The sequence below is a fragment of the Equus caballus genome, chromosome 7 (genome assembly GCF_041296265.1).
Source record: "Equus caballus isolate H_3958 breed thoroughbred chromosome 7, TB-T2T, whole genome shotgun sequence".
Lineage (NCBI taxonomy): Eukaryota > Metazoa > Chordata > Mammalia > Perissodactyla > Equidae > Equus > Equus caballus.
Window position 1 is genome coordinate 41,802,471 of NC_091690.1, and position 17,914 is coordinate 41,820,384.

At 47.3% G+C, this 17,914-nt stretch overlaps 1 protein-coding gene across 7 annotated transcripts in view; it reads right to left on the reverse strand.

Moving 5' to 3' along the window:
- The window catches only part of OPCML (opioid binding protein/cell adhesion molecule like), a 1,020,600-nt gene that overhangs the window by 550,205 nt on the left and 452,481 nt on the right, over positions 1–17,914 (reverse strand). The window lies entirely within an intron of this gene.

Below are 17,914 nucleotides of genomic sequence, written 5' to 3' on the forward strand. Positions count from 1 at the left end.
ATTTTCTCAAGGGAGTTAAGACTTTGATAAACTAAAAATTCAAAATCTACCCACAAGGTGAGAACTGGGAAGAGGAGAATTCGGGCACCAGGAGAGGTTGGAAGACAATGAACTACGGCTGCTTTGCCAGCTCCCTGCCTAAGTGAGCAAAAGAGAGTTGAGATATTCCTAACTCCCGTTCTTTCCCAGGATGATGCGGAAGTATATGTGTTCATTTGAAAAATAAGGCATGGAGTAAATTCTTCTTACGTGCCAGGCATTGCTTAGCTGCCAAGATTGCAAAGATCAATAAAACATTCTCCATGGTCTAGTGAGAGAGTTGTTAAATTTTTTTGTTCCCATTTGTTTCCATGCCCACATGCTGTAATTAGGTGATCTGATATTTCTCTTACATTGTTATCTGTTCCTTAACCTATATCCACTCACCCAACATTACAACCAGTATGTTTCAGCATGTCTAATACATGCCAAAGACAGGAATGTGTTTCAGAGTTCTATGCATGGCCTTGTCTCATTGGATGTTTAAGCACTGATCTGAGCAAAGATGTAGAATTCATCCTAATGTCTCCTATAGACTCTACCAAGCTGAGAAAAGTAGTTAACACCCAGGGAGAGAGAATCAGGATTCAAAAAGATCTTGATCTCTGTGAAAAATGATCCAAGATTAATTTGATGAAGTTGATTCATGATCACGTCCTATATTTGGAGAAAGAACCAGGTGCTTAAGTCTCTGGAGAGAAGGGAGCCTAGTTTATCAGCCTGAGAACAAATCCGGCTCTTTTGGTCATCCTGCATCTCCTCTGCCATCTCTTTCTGTCCATTCACTGCACTTTCTCCCTCTCATTCCTGTGCTTGCTTCCACCGGCACTTGTGCTCTCATCATGATCTTTGGGGCCACAGACTTGGTTCTCCCTTTCCATGTGTGAGGTTTCTCCCTGGCCCCCCTGCCTTAGGTGACAAAGGGATTTATACCTGAGACCTCTGCATGGCCCCAGTGGAGAGCATTCATACCCTAGAAGAGGGCACTGAGGACAGCGAGGGCTGAAAATTATAAGGAATGGCTAAATAAATGGAACATGAACAAAAATGAAAAGACAAGACTTATTTAGGTCAACAGAGCTAAGTTCCAAATGACTCAGAGCACCACCATGAGGACAAAGACTATATTTTTTCTGGGAATACAGGGAACCAAAGAACAGATTCAATTTAAGCAAAAAAATTGTTCAAAATTGGATTTGATTATTTTGCCAGGTACTGAGCTCTCTGTTGTTAGAAGTGTTCAAGTTGAGGTGGCAGGACCATCTGCATGGTCTTGCAAAGGGGATTCTTGCATAGGGTGGGAGGTAGGTCTGAATGACCTCTAATGTGGCCTCTGAATTTTAGATTCTCCTCTACCCCAGTTGGACTCTATTTTATCTGGAGCTCGGCTGGAGTGGAAAGTGCGAGCTCCTATATATGGGCTCATTTTGCCACCTTTTTAGAGAGCTACTGAAATTTCTACTTAGCTCAAATGTCAATTTTAGGCACCCACAGCTGCTGGGTAGGAAATTCAGATCCTGATGAAGAAAAAGGGAACCCAGCTGTCTTTGACTCATCACCCTCTCCTGTTGCCAAGGTCACTGTCACCTTGCAATTAGCCCCGACCTTCAAAGAAAAGCAAGCCGGTGCTATGCTCTGTGCTATGTGGGCTAGAACTCTCAGAGGACAGAAAAAGGCCAAGACTGAAATGGCTGGAATTTGTGTGAATTAAGATAACCTTTGATCTTACTGGGTGAGTCTAACCGCCTATCTATCATGCTCTTTCCACTCTAGCTGCTCAGGGCAAACTCTTGAGACAGGCCCCCTGGACTGTGGTGCCCTGGTCCCTCAGCACCAGATGAGTGCGATCTACGAGGATGGGGATGTGAACTCTTTTTCTATACTGCATTTCACGTCTCAGCAGAAGGATTTCGCAGACCATTTCTGTGTTGGGCCCGTCCTGCAGAAGGGCAGTGGCTGCCTCTCCTTCTCCCCTTGACGGATGCCAAGGAGCTGAGGGGGAGGGAAGAGACGTGGGTGGAGAGCTAGGATACTGAGTGCCACCCGTGCCTCTCCACACGCCCAGCTCCCTGCCCTGGGACAGGCCTTAGGTCTGACTCGGTTTCTCCTGCAGCAGCATCCTCCAGAGGTTGGTTCCAGCCCAGGCAGCACACCTGTCTCCTGGGCTTCCCTTGCCCTTGCTTTCACTGTCCAGTGGAACATCTTGGGGCTTTGGCGTCTTTATCTATAAAATGTGAGGAAATTAATAACTTCCCTGCTTTAAGTTTGTTGTTTAACCGACACAGGTTATTATCAGTAGACCGTGATTATCAACATATACAATTTTACTTTTATAAGATTTATGATTTTAAAATATTTTTTCTAAATAATGGAAGTAAAATTGAGCTATTCTATATTGCCAGGTACTAGGCCAAAGTTACTACATGATGTCTAACTTCTCTTTCTCAAAAATCTCTCTGTGGGAGGTATTATTATCACCCCTCATTACAGATGAAGCAACTGCAGCCCAGAGAGGTTAAGTACAATTCCCAAGGTCACACAGCTAGCAAATGCCAGAGCTGGGAGAGGATCTTACAACACTTTGCTCTCTGAAGAAGTGAGTGCAGGCCAAGTTTTTTTTAAAAAACAAGAATTGGTGGTTATAGTCGGAGTTGGCACCCTTCTTATTATTCTGACTCACTGTTGCCTCTAAGCTGCCAAAAAAAACCCCCGCTGCTGTTTTTGGTTGAAACAGCTCCTCCCTCAAGTGTCTGTGGTCTTGGCAAGGGTGTCAGACCGAGATCTACAAAGCTGTCCTGCTGTGTCCTGCTGCTTCTCATCTGTGACGGTGTGGGAATCAGCAGGACCCACACCTGTCCTTTCCCTTTCAAAGCAATTAGCAGGGAAGTGGCAAATGCCCCCAGCCCCTCTCTCCCTGCCACCGATGCGGCTTGTTTTCTTGTCCACGTGTTCGGGAATGTCAGAACTCCAAGGCCTCTGCAGCCTTGCAGAGTGCGCTCCACAGGCAGGTGCCAGGGAAGGAAAAGAGAAGAGACTTTATTCTCCCCACAACCTCACGTTAACATCTGTGTCCTGGGCAGTGAGTACAGAGGTGAAGCAACATCTGACCCGGCCCCCGGGTGCCCTGGCAGGTCTACCTCCTGCCGTCGACTACCGAGTTTCAGGCAACTTCAGCAGATCCTGGGAGGGGCTTAGGGAATCAGGCAGCGGTTTTTACGTCCACTGAACTTTCCCTCAGACTCTCCTCCTCACGCCTTCGAGAGCCCCCAGCACGTACCCGAGGCGCTCAGCTCCGGGAGGGAGAGACACCTGCACTCCCTGTGGGACCACAGTGCCCAGGCAGGTGAGGCCAGGGCCATGAGGAGGCAGCCGCAGCAGAGCTGGGAGCATCCGGGCAGGGCTCCACAGGATAGTGCCTCACTGCCTGCCCAGTGCATCTGTCAGGTCCTCTCCCCTGGCAATCTGGACGGCCAGTCTGCATGACCAATCAGAGGGCAGGTGGCACATGCGAAAGGAGGACTTGTCGTTCACCCCACGTGAGGATCTGAGAGGAAGAGCCGCCCTATTCTCAGGGCCTCAACCAGCCAGATGAAACACCTCCAGATTATTGGTATTCTCAGGGCCACCCCCAGTCCCGAATGGTGGGTAAAAAGGGGGGGTTTCACTGCTTTTCTTAACTGTACCATTTGACTCCCCTGAATAAGAATGCTCTCCTCCCTGAGGAAGCCCCCCATCACCTCCTGCTCACACTGCACCCCCGATCTGTCTGGTTCCTCCTAAATTCACTTCTAGTATCCGTCCAGGCTGCCCCATCATCTGCAGCCTACATCGGTCTCTCTAAAGCCCTGCTCTCCTCCATTGCCTCCAGGTTTTCCTATTGCCTGACGTTTTAAGACCAAACTTTTGTCTTTCAGGGAAGACCCTTCTCCAACTGGCCCCACCTGTCTTTGCAAACTGATTTTCTACACTTCCCAGTCCTGCTTTACTTTAGTTCCTTTGTGTGGGTGGGGAAGATGAATGGGGTGTCTGGAAAAGACTTTCCAGAGGAGGCGGCTTTGGAATGACTGTGGAGAGGTGAGTGGCGTCCCCCTGCATAGAAATGGTAGGAGGACATGCTCCCACGAGCAGCAAGCACCGGCTGCATGAAAGGGGGTCCCTTGCTTGCGTGGGGGACGGAAAGTCATCCAGAGCATCACTTCTTCAATGATCTCTCCCTACAGGAACTGTAGGAACTCAGCAGATCCTCTGGTAGCAACGCCTGATTAAATACCACCAGGGCGCAGAAGGAGAAGGCGGAGCCCAGACAGGCTTCTCAGACACTCTGGGGACACAAGGCTTGCAGATTTCATACCACACAGAGCAGACGTGCAACCAGACAGAATGTCTTCTCACTGGGCGGAGATCAACAGGGAGGGAACCAGAAAGCTTTATGGGAGGTTGGGCTATAAAAGGCTGAGAAATACCACAGGCTAGGCGGAAAAAAGCCCGATGAAAGGATTAACTCCTGGGACAGTTTGAGTTCAGATCCCAGCTTCTTCCTTAAACCCTCAGCACTGTTGCGCTGGTGACCTTGGGAAAGTTACTCAGACTTTCTATGCTTCAGTACTTGTTCGTGTGTGTGTGTGTGTGTGTGTGTTGTGTTTTAAATCTGCGTGATGAGAAATAACAATAGCACCCACTTCCTAGGGCAGTTGTGAGGATAAAATTAGATCACGCTTCTAATGCCCTTGGCATAGCATTTCGGCACACGATTAAGTGTTCAAGGTGTCACTGAACTTGGGTGACGGCGTCGTATTATTCCCATTGACTGCAGCAACATTCCAATGGCAGTGAAGCTGACGGTTGTGGCTGCCGCTACCTTCTCTTTTCTCTGTATTTGCTGCTGCCTGCAAGGGATCCAGCCACCCCTCCCACCCTCTGTCATCTCTTTCTGCTCCTGTCAATTGCCTTTAAACTATTTTGTCACGAAGCAGATGGGGAACAATTTCTAGGAGAGGAGAAGGATGTCGTGTCCTGTGTCTTCAAGTATCGTAGCCTGCCCTCTTCCAGCAAATGAGACACATGTACCCTCTGCTCTCCACTCTGGGGGGACATTTTAGAGTTATTCAAAGGAAATGTACTGCACCCCTCAGACAGTTCCATCGCCATGCTTTTCTATCAGTACAGTGGGAGAGCATCTCCTGGCAATGTGGCTATGTGTATTAAGAATGGGAAAAGATGGAAGAATATATTAAAAAGACAAAACATCCTTGAATTCAAAAGCATCTCTGATATTACTCTATAAAATCAGGCCGACATGGGTTTGCTAAAGGGATTTTTTTGGTCCCCTTCAATCCCAAGAGGCAATGATCTTCCTGGTCCTCTGGGCACTCAGAGTCCTCCAAGAAGGCACAACTGCTTACGTTCCATGAGAAGGAGCTGTGACTTGCCTCCAAATCCAGGACCTTGCTCCTTGAATCAATATCCAGTCCCGTTGGCTAATGACCTTTCCATCCTCTCACCGAATGCATCACTCAGCATGCAGGGCAGTAGCAGGGGGCAGTGGGAGCCCACTCATTCCCTTGCTGGACACTGACTAATCACCACCATTAGGTCCCTATTCACATGTGACGAGGGAACCAGAGAGGCCCCAACTCCTGTTTAATGAAGGCAGGCTCTTGGGCACGGCTTGGCTGCGATGCTCCAGGAATGCCAAGGCCTGCCCCAACTCAGCCATCCATCTCACTCCTTCGCTCCTTGCCTTCCATGCAAAGTAACCTTTTCCAATATTAATTAGAAAGGGCTGTGGGAGCCTAATGGATAGGAATGGCCTCATGTATACAAAGTAGAGAAAAAGTAAATAAATATGCGGCCCTCGTGTGCCCAGCGCTGAACAATTCATAATCTTTGACAGATGTGTTCTCAGTCTTTTCAACAACTCTGCTAAGTAGGTGTATCATGTTCATCACTTTACAGACGGAGCAGTAGAGCTTCTGAGAGGGACCAAAATCACACGATCAGTAAATGCAAGTGCTGGGGTTCCCCCTGCAGAATCTCCGGCTGTTTCCACCAGGCAACCTCTCAAACACCCTAGACTGAGGGCTCTGTCGCAAACGCTGTCCCCACTGTGGCTTCAGGAAGCTCATAGAACACGGTTAGGGTACTGTCTCTAGTGTAACTGCTCCCTGTTCCTTTGTATTTTGCCCAAGGCTGGCTTTGCAGTTCAGTTTTTCAAGGGAACAAAATGGTGAGACCTTGGCCCCTTCCCAAATGAGTCGGAGGGCCCCTGTCACTGCGGGGGTGACACTGGAACCCTCAGCCCCGCGCCAAAGCAGAAAGCCTCATGCAGCCAGATCGCGTTTCTGGCACAGGATGAATTTAACCTTGAAGACATTCAAGCCGCCCCCTCCGTTTGTGGCGTCGACCTGTTGCTAGACTTTAATTATCAAGGGAGAAAATTAGGGCACTAGATTTAGAGAGAAAAGAAAGTGCCTCGCAAGTGTGGCTCCACCGGAGAGGCCTCCTGCGGCCGCCAGCCAGTGCTCCGTGAGGGCACCACCACTTTCCTTGGCCATCACTCCCAACCTCCTGACTCAGACACGTTCCCACCCCCACACGGCCAAGACGGCTCAGGAAAGCCCCAAATGATTCCCTTTCATCTTCCACATCATCAACTCTCTTCTTATTTGAGAATCTTTGTTACCAGAAGGACACAAGACGTGGAGAGAGCCCAGCTGGGGTTGAGCGTCCAGGTGCAGTTCTCTGTTCCGGCTGTTAGAAAAATTCTATTTTGACTTGAAACCTGCCTAAATTTCCCCTGGAATTGATCGTGCAAGAACACATATGAACCCCCACCAACCATCCTAAAGGAGCCACTCTTCTCATTACCACCTGCTTTGAGGAAGCCGGGCTGGCCAAGGCCTCCACCTCACCAAGACTCTCTGCTCCTCGGCTCCTAAATTAGCCAGCCTTCCCTTTCTGCCTTCTTCATGAACTCCTGCTGTTCCCCAAAGTGTTAGGTGGCAGCTGTGCACACCCAGGAAAATAGATTTCCTGCTTCACAGCGATATTGCTTTAGGAGGATCTGTGCTCCAGTCCACAGCGTTGGTGTATGTGGGATTTGACAATACTCATTCTGACAAACAGAATCGGTCCTTGCCCATGCAGAGCCTTTTTTTCTCATGCATTCTTGTCCATCCACTGATGCTCCCAATTGCGAGTGATTGTGTGTGGTTGTTTGTGTTATGCATTATGAAAGGGACAGAGAAAAAAGGAGATGGAAAAATAACAAGAGAAACCCAGACAAATCATTCATAGTTGATAGATCTCACTCAAATTGCAAGCCAGTAACACTTTCAATAAAAGGAGTAGATCTAAGAGTGAATTCATCTGTTGATACCTTCATTCATTCATCTATGAATTCAATTAATAAATAAACACTTATTGGTCACCTTCCAGATGCCAGGCACTGTGCCGGGTGGGGGATCGACAATGACTGTTCTCACCAAACTTGCATTCCTGTGGGAAACGTAGACCTATGACCAGATATTTGCAGTAAGGTGTTACATGCTATGATGGAGAAGTCCAAGATTTCTGCTGTCATCACACTGAGAGGAAAGGATTCCTCAAGAAAGCAAGCCTAAGCTGAAGCCAGAAAGCTCAGTAGAAGCAGGCCAGGTGAAGGGAGTGTATGTGTGCACGTGTGTGTGTACAAGTGAGTATGGAGGTGGGTATATGGGTACACACTCATGCATCCTCCTGCTTGAAGAAAAGGGGTAAGAAAGGTGTGTAGAAGCAAGAAATATGTAAAGGCAAAGAACCTGCGCAGAAAGATAATAAGAAACAAAATAAGCAACGGCCAGATCATGCAATTCTTTACAAGCTATGACAGAATTTATAAAAAATTGTGTACTACTAATGAATGCTTGAGGAATCAGTGGGGAAGGAGTGATGAGCAGGGAATGGCATGCTTTGATGTGTGGTTTTGAAACGTTGCACTGGCTGTAGAGTGCAGCGTTGATTTGAGGTAGGTTAGCGGGGAGGCAGGGAGAACTTTCTGGAGATTGATAATGTCAGTCTGGCAATAAATGACGGTGGCTTGAACTAGGGTAGGGACAGTGGCGGGAAAGAAGAAGAAGAAATATATATGTGGCAGAATCAGTAGGATTTTTGGCTAATAGGATGTGGGAGGTAAGGGAGAAAGAACAGCCGTGAATGACTCCCAGATTTCCATATGAGCAAATGGGTGCTATTTTCTAAGAAAGGGATCAAAGGAGGAACAGATAAAGAAAACAGATAAATTAAGACTAATTATAGTGAGCTCTAAGTATCTATGGAGCAGCTAGTGCATACGTCCTTTAGGCAGTTGAATATATGGGTGGACCTCCAGAGATGCAGACTGGAGGCAGAGGTGTATTGGTAACTGTTCAGCAACTGGCTCTGAAAGAAGAACAAGAGCCCTGAGTTTTAGTGTCAGCCTATTTCTACGGTGTATAACCTCCCTCCACGGCCAATTTCAACCTACCGATGTGACGTCATTGAGTTTGGCACTGAGAAAGAATGGCACAGTTGGGTCTCTTGGGCCCACCCCAGCACACAGCTGGCTGGAGGTCAAGTTTTGGGACTCTTTAGCACTGGGAGCAAACTGAAGATGTGGGAGTACATAAGACCAACAGGCAGCAAGTTTCAAATGGGAGGGAGGGGAAATAGACAAGCTCAGTTCAGAGGACTGAGTCACACCAGTAATCAGAAGCCCATCGGAGGAGGAGCCCACAAGAGGAGGTGAGACTGAGCAGCTAGAGGGTAATAATGTCAGACTTATTGAGCATTTTACTCCCTGCCAAGCATCTTATATGTGTTACCGCCTATAATGCACACTCAATTCTAGGAGGTGGGTACTATTGCCACCCTTATTTTATAGATGAAAAATTGAGACATAGAGAGGTTAAGTAACTGGCACAAGGCCACACGCCTAGAAATTGGCAGAGCCAGGCTTTGAACCCTGGCAAGCTGAACTGGAGCCTGCGCTCTTCAAGTCCGTTTTATACCAAGGGAGTATGGAATGAAATTTGAAAGTTCAAAGAAATGGAATAGTCGCAAAACGCAAAGCACTAGTGGAGGAAGGGCCTTAGAAATAACTCTCACTTCAAAAAGAGGAACATGAAGACCAGCCTTGGATGTAAGAAGATGCTCTGAAAAAGAACTTCTCCCCTCTCAGTGCTTCCCCACCTGTTGTTGCAAACAAAATAATGATAAAAATTTTAAGAATCCACATAAATTGTCTTTAAGGCAAAAAGTGGCTACTGCTCAAGAGCTTGTTTAATCCCCCAGCCCAGGGCGCCAGCCAGCAGATCTGATCCTGGCCTCTCACAGGGACCCCCTCATTCAGCTAGTAGACTGGGGTCCCTCAAGAAATTGTGCCATCACATCTCTGCGGAGTTAGTTTGTGCCTGCGTACAGGCTGGATTCTGATTCACTTCTCGTCACGTCCCGTATGTGCACTTTGTCCCCCATGTTCATGATTGGTTCTTCCCACGTCAGAGAAGTTTCACAGAGGCTTTCACGTTTCTATGTGCTTACATCCTGACAGGTACTTAATAAGTGTTTGTTTAATGAACGAAGGACCCACTCACCTCAAGGGACAATCACAGATGGCTTCATCTTATTCCTTCCTGAAATACAGTGGCTGCTGGACTGGATCCCTAGTATGAAGTGGCAGCTGCTCCGTGAAGCAGCACCGTCATTGATTGTGGAGGGGTAAATGCGGAACTCAGTCTCTCTAAAATCGATGGTGGGAGATAAGGAGTCAGGGTTCCACTGCTTTGCCCGGCAAAGCGCCCCGCTAGAGAGCTGTGTTCTGGAAGTCGGTCTTTGTCATTTCTTCTCTCTCCCAATCAGAAGACTCATCCAGTATTGGGTGCCACACTGAACAAGGTATATCCAGTGATGTCTGCATCCTCTAGAATGCTAGAGACATTTAATCTGGGCTTTTCTAAATTGGCTGAGAGATGTGCACAAGACTGCCTACTGGTAGACAGCTTCATAATGGTTAGACAGCGTGCCAAGGGGAAGATTTCTTCGCAAAGTAACTTGCAAATTAGGGCAGAGTAATGGCTCAATAGTCACCTGCTTCAGATGGCCCCTGTAACCAAGCAGGAGGCGAGCCAAATTCCTGACAGTCAGTAGGAGTTACTCTAACACTCAAGGCGTCAGCATGCTCGTCTGAAAGGGGGTTTATGTAAAGGAAGACAGCAGTTCTCTGCTCTCCTGTGGGACGTGATGCTGAGAGCCAAGGTTTTGCATTTGTCACGCTGCAGAGACACCAGCCTGAGGGCTGGCCTGAGGATGGCTGGGGAGATCAGTATACCCTTTGGTTCTCGAGACTTGCTGTGTGTTCTCAAGTGACTTATTTAGATTCTCTGGGAAAACTAAGAGGGGAGCATCAAACCTACTGCGTACCAAGTCAATATCTTGGAAAATTTTCCGAAATTGTAAATGTTGGAGTTCCTTGGAAGGAGACAGTGTACATGTGGAGATAAGTAAGAAGTAGTGGTTCTGAAAACAACTGGTCATTACACTTCAAAGTAGCTAGTTGACTAAAGAGCATGGTATTCCAAGGCCCTTTCCACCCCAGGCAGAGGGCTGCCTTGCTGCCTCCTCCGCTCTGCTCTTACATGGGTGAGTCATGGCCTCCCTCCTCCTGTCCTCTGCTAATAGATTTCAAGGCCGGGAACATTTTCTCTAACATCAAAAATCATCAGTTGCATCAGATGAAAAGAGAGCTCAGGGAACACGCTACAACTCCAGGGCTCTGCTAGCTGACGCCTCGCCCACATACTTCTCCCTTGTATCCACTGGCATTTGGGGGTCTATGCAGTGCAGCCTTTGGGGGGCCCACGGAGTGGTCCATTCTTCCTTTTCCTCTGTGCTCCTTCCTCAGCCTGTCTATAGCCCATAGCATTTAACGTCATAAGAGAAGACTTACAGCATTAAAAAAAATTCTACTTAACAGCAGTCTCCTCTTGGAGATGTAAATATTCATAAACACATCAACTCTTCCAGACCCATCACAAATAGAACTGCCAATGACGCCCTGCTGCCTTAGGCGTTGTTCTAATAAGTTAGGAGCAGGAAAGTGGAAGAGGATATTTTTAACTTTAGAATTTTTTTTCAAAAGCTATTTTGAAGTGCCCCGCTGGGAATGGAGCTGGAAAGAAGCTGTTTTCTAGAAACTGGGAGTGTTTCAAACAGAGGTCAGATCTGAAACGGTGATGGAGACAAGGTGATCATATGTTACATTTCCATCACACAGGCCTCATGGAGGATGCTCAGGAAAACAAAACCTGAAACGCATCAGCTGGCCCAGTGTGAAGATGCGTGTCCAGCTTCTCAGCAAAAGGGGCTGCTTCAGCCTGAATAAAACCTGCAGCTTTGAGGGGAGCCCTGGAGGGCTGACAGGACGGGCGAGAGCCCAGAGTGTTCCTCCGAGTTCATTCTCACAATCACTGGTGGACGTTTACAGAGATGCAGCTATTAATACCATGGCTTCTCAATTGGGGTAGCCACAATTGCATTATCTGGGCATAAGTCCTTGATAAATATGTTTCCTTGATTTGGTTGTTATTTATTATTCAATAACTGTCCTATTAAACTTAAATTAATAGGGTATTTAGGAGACATCCCTGAATGCTTCTTCCACGTGTTTCTGTCAAGGGAATTCTGCCAGGTCTTTAATATCACCCAGCTTGAGGATGACGCTGCGGCCGTGCCGCACTGAGGGGCTCGGTCTGAGTCTCTTGCAGCTGTAAACAGACAGCTGGCGACTGCTGGCGGGGATCACAGGCCATCCTTCACTGGGCTGAACTTCACTGCCCCTGGCTCTGCTCCTTCCTTCCTGCGCCCACTCCTCAGGGAGCGCCTTGAAAGATTACAGCTCGGAGGCAGACAGGGTGGGAAAACAAGAAGGGATTAGAGAGAAAATAGATTCCTGAGAAGACAGATAACAGAGTTGTTGGGGCTCTGTTAATTAAAAAGCAGCAATTTGTCTGATTCTGAATGTGGAGTATCCCCTGGGAGACATTAGCCAGGCTTCCTCTGAGGATCGGACGTGCTCCGTTTCCACGTTGTGACGCGCTACAGCCATGGGCTGGGGAGGGGCCGTTCCTGACCTACTTGCATTTGCCCTTGTTCAGAAACCCGAACACCCTTGGTAGACCGAGGCCACAGGGTCGCTGCCCTCCCCACACCCCCGGCCCCTCCCCAGACATTCTCACAGGGCTTGAGGTCCCAGGCTTCTGAAAGAGGCCAAGACTTACCTCCTCCTTAAATGTAATGTCTAGCTGATTCAATAAGGGATATCAGCTACTATACTAATACTAGCAACAATTCCAGGTCAGGCACCGTTCTGGGTGCTTTAGATAATTAACTCATTCTAATTCCCACAACAATCCTATGAGGCAAGTACTCTTATGATTCCCATTTTATCAGAGAAGAAACGGAGACACTGACAAGTGTACTAACGCCATCAGCTAATAAATGGTGAAATTAAGTTCTAAATGCGAGCAGAGTGATGGCAGAGCAGCTCTTATTAACCACTACACTCTATCGGCCGTCACAGGTACTATTTACCGCTTATGAGACATTTCTAAAATCCCATAAAAGAAAGCAGCCAACACATACCACTTAGAACCGGAAACGACACACTCTAAATAGACAGAAAGTGCCTGCTGGATAAAGAGCAGTTCTCAGTTTATTGCAGGTTAATTAATCTTGTGACTTTGTGTTACTTTCAGAAGAAATGAAAGTCCTCCTTTGTCTGTGGCATTTACTCATTTGGAAAAAAATATTTTTCTTATGGGCTCATGATCCCTACCAACAAGATACCCCAGAACAAAGAATTATACAGTACGAGGAGACACAGCTGATACCGAGAAAGGCTTGGCTGTTGTTACCCAGAAGGATGCAGTCTTTCCAGATTCAGGTGGGGAACTCCGTCTTCTCCTGGATCACACTAGGCCTTGGCTCTTTGAAGAGGTTTAGAACATGTTTACCAGGATGCCCTGCATATATGATGTGTGTTTTGACCGCGAAGTGGCAAGTAAGCTGTACTGTTAATAGATGCAAGTATGCCCAGGTGATCTTATTTTACAAAAACTGAATAACAGAGGAATGTTCCCCCTTGATTCAGGATTCAGAGCTTCATTAAACATTAATCTTTATACAAAATATTTATTTAAAGCCTGCTATGTGACAGACTTTCTCTGATCATGACAGATACACCAGTGAACAACGCAGATAAAAACTGCTGCCTTCATGGGGCTGAAAACCTGGTGGCTTTCTTTTGAATATGGAGCTTCCTGTGAGAATAACATTGCATTCTGTGTGATTTCCAATTTTCCAAGACTATCAATTACATAGAGCAGAACTTATCCCAAGGTGAGGAGAGCCCAGAGCCATAATTTGGGCACAACTGCCTTGCATCATCTCTTGTTGCTTTGAAGACTCAGCGGTGATGGAAAGTAGTGTTGGGGAGACAGTAATGAGATGCTAAGCAAGCCAGGTCTCCTCCTGGGTGGCCTGGGGAGCAGGCAGGAGCCCCAGGCTTGCAATTGGAAGAGCTGGACAGGCCTGGCTCACCACACTGACCGCGGGGCCTTCAGCAGCGGCTCACCTTCCTTGGTCCCCAGAGTCTTTGTGTGTAAAATGAGAGAGAATAATACCCACAGCACCTATGTGAAAGAGTTGTATAAAGCTCAGCGGAAAACAAATTGGAATGGAAATGGATTGCGAATGTCCTTAGAGTCCATGAGCTGGCATGTGAAGGTGAGGTGTTGATGTCAACAAGACAATGCCATGCAAACTGAGATGAAGGGAGCAGACTTTGAGCCTGATCTGCTTGCTCACAACGTGCAGGTCCGAGTCCTTCAGGGAGCTGGTCTCCCCCCTGTGCTGTGCTCGCCGTCTGTGCCAGCTTTGGGAGGTATCTGCGTGGCGAGGCTGAGCCCCAGCCTCCAGCATTCTCTTCCCAGCACGTTTCCACTTGGCTTGGCTGATGGGAGATTCTCAGGGGAACTGGAGGACAGCGGGAGGCACGGCTATTCTGCAGCACACAGACACCCCATCGTCCACTCACACGCTAATCCAGAGCTGCTGTGGGGGATTTTGCAGATGATTGAAAGTCCCGAATGAAAAGCCTGACTTAACCAGTTAGAAGGTTTAAACGAAGGAGCAGGCCTTCCCTATGGGAGGTCCACACCGGGGTCAGGATTGCTTGCCCTTCCTCCCAGACTTTCCTTCCTGACTGCCACCAACAAGCTTTAGCTCACGCCAGTGGGGTTCTAGCCTACACGACTTCCCCTCCTGGCTGCCTACCCTAAGAACTTCAGACCTGCTTAGCCAGCGCCCACCATCGGGTGAGCCATTTCTGGCAAAAATCCATTTACATACATCTACATCTCCTCCTGGTCCCACCGCTCTGATTGAACCCTGACGAGACACCACCCTAACCTCCTTGTCCAGCGGTTTGCCTGTAATGGTGACATTGCTCCCATCATAAGTGTTCTTATACTTAAAGAAATGTTGGCATCAGTGAACTTGGGCGGCACAAACCTCTAGCACATCCCATGCTGGAGGAATGGGCTAAGCACCCAAGCCCATCTTCACAGAAGAATTACGAGAGCACAGCAAGGTGAAGCCTGGGGATGACTTGCTGAAAAGTCTTTACCACTCAGGACCATTCCATGATTTCTGGGGTGTAGTGCTCCCTTCTGAGCTTCTTATGGTTTTCACTATGAAATTAGGCGGTCTACCAGCCTTTTTTTGCCTGTGCAGTTTGTCCTGAGCAATCAAGATAGATGTCCAGCTCAGGTAAGTTAGAGCAACACTCCCAGCAAGAGAAACACTAAATCAATCTATTGGGGAAATATTAATGCTCTCATTAAGAGGCTTAACTATTCACATCAGCCCCTGGTTTTTTCCATTACATTAATTCCATTTCTGACTCGAGAGCAATCGCTCTTCTCAAACTTGCAAGACAGCCAACAGGTGCTCTCAGTTCCCAGAATGTTACAATATTTTGCACACAGCGGAAGAGATCAGTCTCCCAGCCAGCCTTTCCTCCTCCTCCTCCACGTGTGGGTACACACACAGACACACTCTGCAAGTTCTTTCCTCTGAATATTCAGACTGCAGCTCATAATTTCTTCCATGCACACTCAGACTTACATTCTCATCTTTTTTCACATTTAAAATAATAACGATGAAAACGAGCCACATATGTTGATTTCTATGTGCTGAGCACTGTTTTAAATGCTTTAACTACATCACCTGATGTCTAGCCTCTATGAGGCAGCACTATTTTATTATCCAGACTTTATAATAAGGGAACCGAGAGGTAGATGATCAGCATTTGGCCCGCCGTCGCAGAAGTAAAGAAGGGGAATTAGTGTCTGCACCCAGGCAGGCCAGCTCTGGAGCCCACAGTCTTTACCTTTGTGGTAGATTGCTGTTTCCTATCCAGGACACGAACCATGCCATGCTTCTCTTCCATATACCTCCCCATAAGGTTTTGCTGCATATATTTAAAAAAAAAAATTCAGGGGCCAGCCCAGTGGCATAATGGTTCAGTTCTGTGCTCCACTTCAGTGGGGTGGGTTTGCTGGTCCAGATTCTGGGGGCAGATCTACATACTGCTCATCAAGCCACGCTGTGGCGGTGTCCCACATCCAAAATAGAGGAAGACTGGCACAGATGTTAGCTAAGGGCCCATCTTCCTTGCTACAAAAAAAAAAAAGTTTCTAAATGATTGTTCAGGAAGAAGACATTAAGTTCATGTAGGACAAGATTGACCTTCTTGATTTTTATTATAAGCCTCCCTCAGCAATCATCACACAAAACTCAAATTTCTTTTTATACAATTAAAGGCCCTGCAGCATCCTCACATTGACTCTCCACACTGTAGAGCAGAATTTCCAGTCCTCTCCAGGATGGTGCAGTGCTCATCTCTCCACCCACTGAGAGTTTTCCAGATGGATAGTCTGCCACAGGCACTGCAGTGTCAGAAGCAAATACACCAAGCAGCTTTTCGTCATGCCTGTCTTTCCCCCGACTCTGCCTCCCGTACAGAGGCAGCAGCAAGGAAATAAACCCCCGAGGGGTTAAAGAAAAGCTTCCTTAGAATTTGTGGGGATTTCAATCCTGACTAAATCATCAGGGTCTTACCCTCGGGGGACATTCTCAAGAGGGCTGGAGTTTTGTACCAAGGCGGTTTTCCCCTATGAATAAAATAACATCAAAAACATGTTCTGAAGAGCAGGACATCACTTGAATACACCATGTCCAAACAAACCGAGAGTTTCAGAGAGCAGGAAAACTTCAGGTAGAAAAATAGTCATGAGTTTCAAACACATGAAGAGCTTTTCAACTAAAATTAAAATGAAGTAAATAAATCAAGTGAATCAGAGCAGCATTACAGAAGAAGCACTTGCAGTCAGTCCTTCATTAAAAAAATAGATGCTTTAAACCTGAGCCTATGACACGCCATTCGCTGTGCTAGGAACTTATTTGATGAACAGTACTGGAAAGCGTCTGTCCTCCTGGAACTTATATTCCAGTAGAATCTGGGGAGCATGCCCTGACGCCGTCTGTAAGAGAGCACACGTCTGAATGCATCCCTGGGTCAGTGGACGTCTGCTCTCTCTCGCCCGTCCGGTAGCCTTGTTTTTGTTAATAGCACACGGTATTTCCCCTGTTAGAGCAGCCTCTACACCCACATCAGTCCCTGTGACTCTGGAAGCAGGTGTGTGACCCCGCCCAGTCCGTGAGATCACCCGTGCCCCTGAGACAGCAGCCGTTTCGGAGCCCAGCAAGTGACATGGCAATGCAATAAGAGCCAGCCCACTTGCGACTTTAACCCTCGGATTTTCCGAACTGTCGGAAGTAAGCCATGAGCTGCTGGAGACTCCACCTGGGGAAACCTGCTGGAGAATAAAGGCAGCCGAGAGACAAGCAGAGCCCAGCGGAACAGAAACAGAGCACCTCAATCCTAGTTACCTTGTCTGAGCCCCTGAATCCTGTTATACTTGAAGTCAGAGCTACTTCTGGTGTTTTGAGATACGTGAATTAAATGCCCTCATTTTCTTGTCTTAAGCCAATTTGAGTTAGAATTCTACCCCTTGCAGCCAAAACTGGTCTTGACTAAGTAGAGTTAAGAATTTCACTCATTTTCTGCTGATCTTTTAAGGGGAACACATCAATCTGCTGTGTTTAAGAGACTGATTTAGAGTCAGACAGGTCTAGATTGGGCCTCCGTTCTATTGCTTATCAGATTTAGGACCCCGGTTCCTCTGTTCTCGCATCTCTAAACTGGTAACACTATTGGAAGCTTCTTTATAGGTTAGCAGAAAGATCCAATGAGATCATGTATGGAGAATGCTTGGCACAGTGCCTGGCACATGGGAAGCACTCAGTAATTGTGGTCATTATGATTATGAGGATAATGGTTATTACCATAATCACCATCATGAACATTAAAATCCTTCCCTTGGCTCCACGCCCTACCCTCCAGCAACTGCCCTGTGCCCTGCTCCCCTTCACAATAAAACTCTTCTTAAAAAAGCATGTATGCCCTCTTTTGCACTTTTCACCTTCTATCCCCTGATTTCCATCCACTCCAATCAAGCTTCGTTCCCTCTACGCTATTGGAATTGCTGTTGTCAAGGTCACCTATGAACTCCATCTTGTCAAAGACAAGGATGACAGCTTCTCTCACTTGCTCAGCCATCCAGGAGCATTTATCACAGTGGGCATATTCCTTCTTGGGAAGCATTTTCCTCCCTTGGCCTTGGAACTGCTCACCTGGCTCTTCTACCTTCCTCTCCACCGTCACTCTCAGTCTCTG